The sequence below is a fragment of the Octodon degus genome, unplaced genomic scaffold, assembly GCF_000260255.1.
Source record: "Octodon degus isolate 3935 unplaced genomic scaffold, OctDeg1.0 scaffold00181, whole genome shotgun sequence".
NCBI classification, from domain to species: Eukaryota; Metazoa; Chordata; class Mammalia; order Rodentia; family Octodontidae; genus Octodon; species Octodon degus.
This window is the reverse complement of record NW_004524757.1, coordinates 3,629,606-3,638,730: the sequence shown is the minus strand read 5'-3', so window position 1 is coordinate 3,638,730 and position 9,125 is coordinate 3,629,606.

The following is a 9,125-nucleotide window of genomic DNA, read 5'->3' as shown; positions in this document are numbered from 1 at the left end:
GGTGATAGAGGACATCCTTGTCTTGTACCAGAACTGAGAGTAAAAGATTTCAGTTTTTCCCCATTTAGAATTATATTAGCCGCTGGATTGTCATAGACGGCTTTTATCAAATTGTAGTACAGGCCTTCTGTTCCAATTTTCTGTAGGACTTTGAACATGAATGAGTGTTGGACGTTGTCAAAAGCCTTTTCTGCAATGGAGATGATCATGTGGTTTTTAGTTTTTGCTCTATTAATATAGTGTATTAACATTTTCTTCATATTCTGTAAGGACTTAAAGGTTTGACACATGACTACTTGATGGAAAATATCTGTTCCACATTATGCCTAAGATGTTTGATATTTAGGCAGATAGTTAGGGTAAACCTAACTGCAAATGTTGCAGGGTAATAATAATCTTCTCTTCTGGAGGGTTAACAACTTAAGTTAGCAGATCAAAAAATGGAGAAAAGGAAGGGCTGCAAGGTCAGCCAACATTTTGGCCCTAGCCTTTCAAGGTCAGTGAAGGCTCAGGACATAGGAGAACCTGTACTGTAACACCATGTAACTCAGTTGTGCTCCAAATTTTCTGATCAAAGAGATTATGGAGCCAAAGAGGAATGTGATCAGTGATGTAGAGTGTGCCTGGGGAGAGTCACATGGAGAGAAAACATTCTCTCAGGCTTTCACCGAGAACAAATTGGTCAAGCAATGGCCGTGACTCATTCACATGGCTGACACTGACAAAGGATCTACAAAGTGCGGTACAGGGTTGCAGGATAAATCCTGAGGGGACTTGACTGACCTTATCAGATACAAAAGTTACATTTCTTGTTATATAGGTCTTGCTTTATCTTGATTTTAACCATCCAGCAGAAAAGTATAAAAACAAGGTATATAAAGTAAAGCTATATTAATATGCTGAGCTGTGAAAGGCTCAAGTCAACAACTTCTGTGGATAGCCCACTACTATTGTGGTCTGCTGGACTGTGTTGGATTGTTTTGCTGAATTCACACACCTATAGTATATAGATGCCAATGGAATCTATATTTGACTCAGATATGCCCTTTCTTTCTTCCCTAAATAATAGAAGACATCATGACACAGCGATGCACGCATGCCCATGTTTGTTTTTATTGAGAAACAAATATCAATGAGATAGTTCCAAAGATGATTAATAAGACATTTTTAATAAATGGGTCACACCCATCTCTGACAGGACTAAACAAAAAAAGGGGACACAAAGGAGGTACCATTTTGTATTTGTATATACAGAATAGTTGGGATAGATATGCAGCTATTTTTGCTTAATTCAATGAGAAGAAAGATTTGTACTAATAGTTTTTGGACAGGATATCCTGTCTCCTTTTTGTACAACGAATAACCAGTAAGAAGTTAACAATGTACAATGTATTAATTATTGAAAATGTCTTATTAATCAGCTTTGCAACTATCTCATTGATATTTGTTTCTCAATAAAAACAAACATGGGCATGCGTGCATCGCTGTGTCGTGATGTCTTCCATTATTTAGGGAAGACAGAAAGGGCATATCTGAGTCAAATGCAATTTCTGGTATTTGTGTTTCAAGTCATCTCCAACCTATTCCCACAGTGGTTGCAGCAGGTCACACTTTCACCAACAACAGAAAAGAGTTCCTTTTTCCTCCCAGGCTCATCAGTACTTACTATCATTTGATATTTTTGAAGATAGCCATTCTTTCTGGAGTAAGATGAAATCTCAATGTTGTTTCAGTTAGCATTTCTTACATGGGTGGAAATGCTGAATTGTTTTACATGTTTGTTGGCCATTAGTACTTCTTCATGTGACAAGTGCCTATTCATTTCAGGTGACCAATTTTTCATTGGGTCTTCAAATTAAGCAGCCTTGGGCCATTCAGATAGCTCAGGGGATTAAAACGCCTACTTAGGCAAAGGCAGGGGCCGGGGTTCGATCCCAGGGACTGCCATGCTAGCCCCACCTTCAGGGCATGCTGAGGTGGCAATTGAGACTGGGCGTTGTGGTGTGCGCCTGTAATTCCAGCTCTTGGGAGACTGAAAACAAGTGGATCACTATGAGTCCACTCTGAGTAGTGAGACCCTGTAGACCTGCACTAAGTACATAAAAAATAATAACAATAAATAAATAAATTTTGGCAACCTAAGTTTTGAAGTACAATTTTATAGTCCAGATATTAGTCCATTGTCTGAGGAGTAGCAGGCAAACTCTTTTTTCATTCTCTATGTGGTCTTTTTCACTCTGATGGTGGACTCCTTCATTGTACAGAAGATATTTGGTTTCATATGGTTCCATTTGTTGACTTTAGTACTATTGTTGCTGATTCTTTGGCATTGCTTTCTGTGTGACTGGGATTCTGTCCAGAAACAACTTCTGACATTGCGAGTCAAGTGGAAGACTCACTACTATGATGGACTACAGGACAATTTTGGAATATTTTGCTCAGTTCACACACCTATACTATTTAACTGATAGAACTAAAGAAATAAATGGGGATGCAGATGAATGGCCATTTTGTATCTGTGTATTCAAAGTGGTTAGGATAGATAGATAGCTACATTCTCTTAATTCCAGGAATAGAGGGATTTGTTCTAATTGTGTTTGTGAATAGGATATCATGTCTGCATCTTGTGCAACAAACAACCACTAGGAAGGCAGTATGCAATGTGTTTTTTGGAACTGTCTTACTAATTTGATTTGAAACTGTCTCATTGCTATTTATTTCTCAATAAAATTATGGAAAAAAGTAAATGTTATATCAAAAATGAATGCAATAAAGCAAAAAAAAATTGCCTGTACCTATGTAGTCACACATTTTACCTATTTTGGTTTCTGCAGATTAACAGTTTATGTTTTAATACTTAGATCTTTATTATGCTTTGAAATTTTTAATGCATGGTGATAAATATGTGTCAAGGTTCAATCTTCAGCATGTAGATACCCAGATCTCCTTGCCCTGTTGGTTAGAGAGACTTCTTTTCCTCCAGCAAAACTATTTGATGGTTTTTGTCAAAGATAACCTGAGTGATGGTTCCAGTTGTTTCTGTCGCAGTTAGTCCGGGATCATTTGTTTGTCTGTATTTTGTGGGATTTTTTTTGCCAGTACACGCAGTTTTTGTCACTGTGGCTTTGTAGTATACCTTTAAGATGGGGACTGTGATGTATTCTGCCTTGTTTTTGTGGTCTGGGATTGGTGCTGATGTTCTAGGTGTCTTGTAGTTCTGTATGAATTTTAGGATTGTTTTCTGTAACTTACTGGGGGGATGTCATTATTATTGTCAAAAGGATTACTTTAAATCTGTATAGCTAGTTTTGGAATTATAGCCACTTTGGCTGTCTTCATTCTGTCTGTCCAGGAACCTGGGGTATCTTTCCATTTCCATTTTCTGATATTCTCTTCAATCTCTCTCTCTCTCTCTCTCTCTCTCTCTCTCTCTCTCTCTCTCTCTCTCTCTCTGCCTGAATCTCTCTCTCACTAGTTTTCATTGTACATTAATTTTCTTCTTCTTTTTTTTTCTTTCTTCTTTAGGTTAATTCCTGTCAATTTAGTTTTTGGTAAAAAGTGTCATCCACCTAATTTATTCGTTGGTGAGTTTGTTTTTGTTACACAGGAATGCTATTATTTATGTGTGCAGACTTTGTACCTGCTATGCTGCTGAATTGGGTTATTAGTTCTAGGTGACTTACAGTAAACTGTATGTACAGAATCACATCATCTGCAAGTAATGATAATTTTACTTCTTTCCTTCTCTATACAAATGCTGTTCATTTCTGTCTTCTGCCTGAATGTTCTGGCTAATGTTGGGAGAACTACAGTGAGCACAAGTGATGATAGTGAACATCCTTGCTTTCTTCCTGAATTCAGAGGGTTAGCTTTCAACTTTCACCTACCTGTCTGTTATGATGCTGACCACTGGTTTACCATTTTACCAGTGGTTTACCATTAGTTTTATCAGACTGACATAAGTTTCTTCTCTGCATATTTTCTTCAAAGTTTCTGCAAGCATGAGTGGTTGTTGGCTTTTGTTAAACATTTCTTCTGTGTCTGTTGGTATACTTATGTGGTTTATTCACCTCATCTGTTTATATGATATTGTGGTTATTGACTTATACATTCTGGAACAACTTTGTTTCCATGAAGAGGGAGAGGGAGAGGGACCCTGTTATACACTAGAAGTGAGTTTATAACATTAGCTAAAGGTAATAATAAAAATACCCATGAAATAGAAATCAACAAAAAAGGAAAAGAAAAGAAAAAATTCATATAGCCAATAACAGATAAATGAAAGGCAAAACTAAAGGGACAATGATAAGCAAGGTTAAAAAATGGAGGAATAAGAAAGAAAGAAAGAAAGAAAGAAAGAAAGAAAGAAAGGAAGGAAGGAAGAAAGAAAGAAAGAAAGAAAGAAAGAAAGAAAGAAAGAAAGAAAGAAAGAAAGAATTCTCTGGGAGGTTGAATGATAGTTTTCTTCTTGATACTAAATTTTGCAGCCTAGCACTCCTCCATGCTTTCAGAGGTGGGCCCCCTCTGCTTTTCGCAGGCTGTCACAGGACTCAAGGCAAGGTGTGCCCTGAATGCACTACAGGATAAGGAAGGCACAAGACCCCAGATATGTGCTGGAGGCTGGCAGGAGGGCCAGGACTGCAATACCCAAGGCTGACACCTTCAAGTCCAGGCCATCTAGAGATGGGCCCGGTCTTTATGGGGAACAGGACCTGTGTCTCTTCCAGCTGAGCTCAAAGCCCATGCCCCAGGCTTTTTCCCTTGGCTATCTCTGCCCCACTCTCTGTAGGAGGGTGACAATGGGACCCTAAAGCGTCCCTTGGCTGTCCCTGCTCACTCCACTCACTGTGGGAGGGGCCATTGGGGCCTTGAAGTCAAGCTGCCTGTGGCCCTTCCAAGTACCAGGCTTGAACTCTGGGTTCATTCCTGGAATGGCACCCAAGACCACACTCTCTGAGGATGTGGAAGCACCTGCAAGAGGATCACTCCCCCACTGGGGCCTGTGTAAGGACCCTGTGGGAGCCAAAGTGCCTACCAGCCATGCAGGACACAGCCACAGCCAGTCCAATGAAGCACCGCCTTTCCTCCCTGGGGCCTTCTGGAGCCCCCAGGTTTCCCTCTGTTTCTCCACATTCTGGTTCTCCAGACTGCCACGGTCCCATCCCCACATTATCTGTCCTTCATCTGCTGTGATTTTCATGTCAGTTCTTCCCTGATTCCTAGTGATCTGATCTGCTCTCTTTTCTTTCTTTTCTTTTCTTTTCTTTTCTTTTCTTTTGGTTTTCTTTCATTTTCTTTTCTTTCTTTCTTTCTTTCTTTCTTTCTTTCTTTCTTTCTTTCTTTCTTTCTTTCTTCTTTTTTTGTGGAAATGGGGATTGAACTCAAGCCCTTGCACTTGCCAGGGATGTACTTATTCCACTGAGCCATCTTACCGGCCCCAATCTGCTCTTCTTTGTCTACCTCACAATTTTATTTTCTAGAGTCTGGATTCCATGTCTCAGAAAGACTCAAGTGGTGCTGCTCCCACTCATCCATTGTCCAGGACTGAAGGTTGGGAAATAGCCCACGCTCGTAAAAAGAAGAGAACCCCCAGAGAGCCTGGATTCCCTGTTGGCAACATGGGGGTCCAGAAAGTTTGGCTGCATGAGGATTTCCCTTATTTCTCCTAAGTGGTAGGGATGGAAGGACATGGAGGGGAAGATATTGGTAAGGTGATATCCTCAAGTCAGCCAAGGGACCTATCTATGGGCCCAAGACACAGGACCCCAGAGGCTGGCAAACCCAAGCTACAAACTTCTCCTGAGCACTGAGGGGGTCCACAGGTCATAAATAATAAATCTCAGAGTCTGCCTGTCTCCTGAGGTCAGCCCCAAGTGGCACACTCTCTTTTGACCTTGACATGAACCTGGAGAGTCTTCAGGGGATGAGGATTCAGTCTCAAGGAGAGAGACTAGCTCCTTTCATGCACCCCACCCTCTGCAGGATGAGGATCAGAGAGGGAAGGCCCTGACAGGAGGAAGGTGGAGAAACTACAGAAGCACAAAGGAGTTGTATTAGGGTCGTAGTGCTGAGACAATGCCCAGTACGTCCAGTCCAAAAGGATATACTGATAAAGGCTTGCAACTTTTAGAGGTTTAGATCACAGTGTGTTGGTCTCAGGCAGAGGAAAGGTGTGTGGGTCTGGGGGAGAAAGGCTGCCCACCACAAGTATTCATGAGGGGAGAGGTCCAGCAGGGAGACACAGCCTTTTCTGGCACGTGTGCCGTGACCCTTCTTTTCCTGCCAGACCCAGGTTCCTAAGGGATGTCACTGATAAGCCCTCATAACCCAGGCGTGTCCGAGGGCCCTGGCTCTGATCCCAGGGCACTGTGGGGAGAAATTTAGATTAAGCCCATAATAGGGCTCCTTCATCATGGCAGAGATGGACACAGGTCCTGCTGTCAGTCCTGGAGTCCCCGTGCACAGGTGATGGGTGGGCGCCTGCTCATTTCTTAGAGAATCCGGGGATCTCGGAAAGGTGCAGGACTTGACCTGAGAGGGTGGCACAGGAAACCCCGTCTGCCCAGCAGACACAAGGGTCCAGGATCTGCCAAGGTCAAGGCGAGGACCTTAAGGGAGGACTGAGGATCCCCTGCCCGGGTGGTGGGTGCTGTGCTCACATCTCCCCAGAGCCCTCATTCATCCCAAGCAGGCTGGCCATGGCTGTGAGGCTGAGGCTGCCTTCTGGGGCCTGGCTGTTGGTCTCCATGAGGTGGAGGCCTGGCTTCAGCAGGGCTGGATTGTGTACATCAGAAGGAGCACCCTGGGTCCATCATGGCTCCAGAGGAGGCAGCACCCTAGCCTCAGCCTGTGCCTTTGTTACCTGTGGTCACACCCGGGGCCACAGGTGGACTCACTTTCCCCACTTCCTCTCTGAATGTCTCAGAGAAAGTGCTGTGGTTTAAAGAAGGTGGGCCCAGCTCCCACTAGGGAGCGTGCCAGGCCCAAGCCCTACAGAGATAAGGCTGGCGCAGGTTTCCTTTCCCAGAGCACGTGAACTCTGCACCTCCACCTGCGGACTCCAGGCAGTCATGGTCCCTGTATGGCCCTTGCTGCTTTCACGTCCTATCAGGATGGGAGACATTTTTTTCTGAGATGTTTCCTTGGGCCAGCAGAGCGGTAGGGGTGGGGCTTTAAGCAGAGAAAGCGCCATCAGTGGGGACCTCAGAATGCAGCCCATGGCTCCCGCAAGGGCAGCAGGACTGTGTTTGAGGGCCTCCATGCCTCCTACGGGAGCTGCAGGAAGCAGGCACAGAGGGTTCGGTCTGAAGCAGTGCCCACAGGTCACAGCAGCAGAGCAGGCCCAGTGTAGCCAGGAGTCAAGGTGAGGCGCTGCCCTGATGTGTCCCACGGGGCCACGTGTCCCAGGGCAGGGACTCCTCGTGGTACCTGGGCTCCATAAGCTGTGCTGTTGCCCTATAGCCTGTGTTCTGCAGAGCAACTGCAGCCTCCCTTCCTGTCCCAGGTTCTTGGGGACAGATCTTCTGGGATGATGGGAGCCTGCGAGGTCCTGGGGCAGCACACAACGCAAGACCAGTAATCAGCCTTTGTGCAAGCCAAGAAGGCTGTTGCTGCTGGCTGAGAGTACTCAGTCTCCCTCTCTCTTCCAGGCACCGGAGTCCTCACCTCGACGCTCTTGCTGTCGCCAAGGCACACGAGAACACCTTCAGCATAAGAAGAACCAGGGCCTGTAGCTAGCAAGCCTTCTGGCCCCCAGAGGGACCCAAGGCCTAGTGTGTGTGCAGGTCCTCAAGTCCGAGGGAGAGCGAGTAGTCGCCACTGCTTCCTCTGCCTCCTCTTCGTGCTGTACTCAAATCCAAGGTGCAGCAACAGAAGGGCCTGAGCCCTGGAAAGTAAGGGCCTCAGTCAGAATCTCAGCACATCTTCGGTCTCCATTTGCCATAAATGCCAGTACAATAATCCAGTCAGAGTTCTGGTCAAAAGAAGAGGAGCTTCTCAGAAATCATAGGGCAGGAAGGTCCTAAGCCCCTGGACCATGTGGTTCTGTATGACAAGATAGGTGAATTGGAAGATTTTCTGGCCTGAAAGTATTGAAAAATGGAACTGACCACCAAAGCAGAAATGCTGCCAGTGTCATCAAGGATTGCCAGGAGCTCATCACTCCAATCTTCAGCAAAGTCTCAACACCTGTACGTGAGCTTTGGCACTGATGTGGAGGAGCAAGACCCACCTGGCACAGTGGGTGATGAACACAGCATTGTGAAAACCGACCCCTTGATAAAGGTCATCACTGTCATCTTCAGGAAGGGCAACAAGTGACAGTCATCTGGCTGGGACTTAAGTGTATGCTGCTTTTTGATGGGAGGTAGCATTTCATCCACGGGGTTCCTAGAAAATTCATCACGGAGGATCTGGTACAGGAAGGGTACCTAGAGTGTTGGCAGGTGCCCAATAGTGATCCTATTTGCATCTTTTTTTTTGCAGTACCAAATATTGAACTCAGGACCCTGCACTTGCCAGGCAAGCACTTATTCCACTGAGCTATCTCCCCAGGCCCAAAAGTTCAGAAGGATTTTTTGGTTTTGGCTGGCTCAGGATGCCTTAAGGGCAGGTCTAGAAAGGCATGAGGATCTGGGGATCAAACCACAGTATCCTGAGCCTGACTGCCTTTGCTTAAGCAGGCACTTAAACAACTGAGCTAATGGGCAGGCCACCCCATTTGCATCTTGATGGTCTTCATTTGTGTTTTCTCCACATGGTGCTGTTTGTGGTAGAGCTTGGCCATTAGGCCATTTTCTTTTTTTGCTTCTTTGAACATTCGTGAGCTTCTGGACTTTCTTTCTCTTTTTCTCATGATAATCCAAGTGGTACCCATAGTGTTTAAGATGTAAGTCAGGTTATTCATTCTGTGACAAGCTGCAGAGCCGCCATGGGCAGCCTCAGGTGTGAAAAGGAAAGTCCTAACTTTGGGGTGTCCCAGACACAGGAGCTGCCTCCCCGAGAGTAAGAGTCTTTGATGTTTTGTGAAACCAGCTAAGAAACCTCCATTTTTTGTGACATGTAATAGGATATGCTAGAGCTAGAATAGGGATTTCCTTGGAAATGCATAAGAAAATTAACATAAA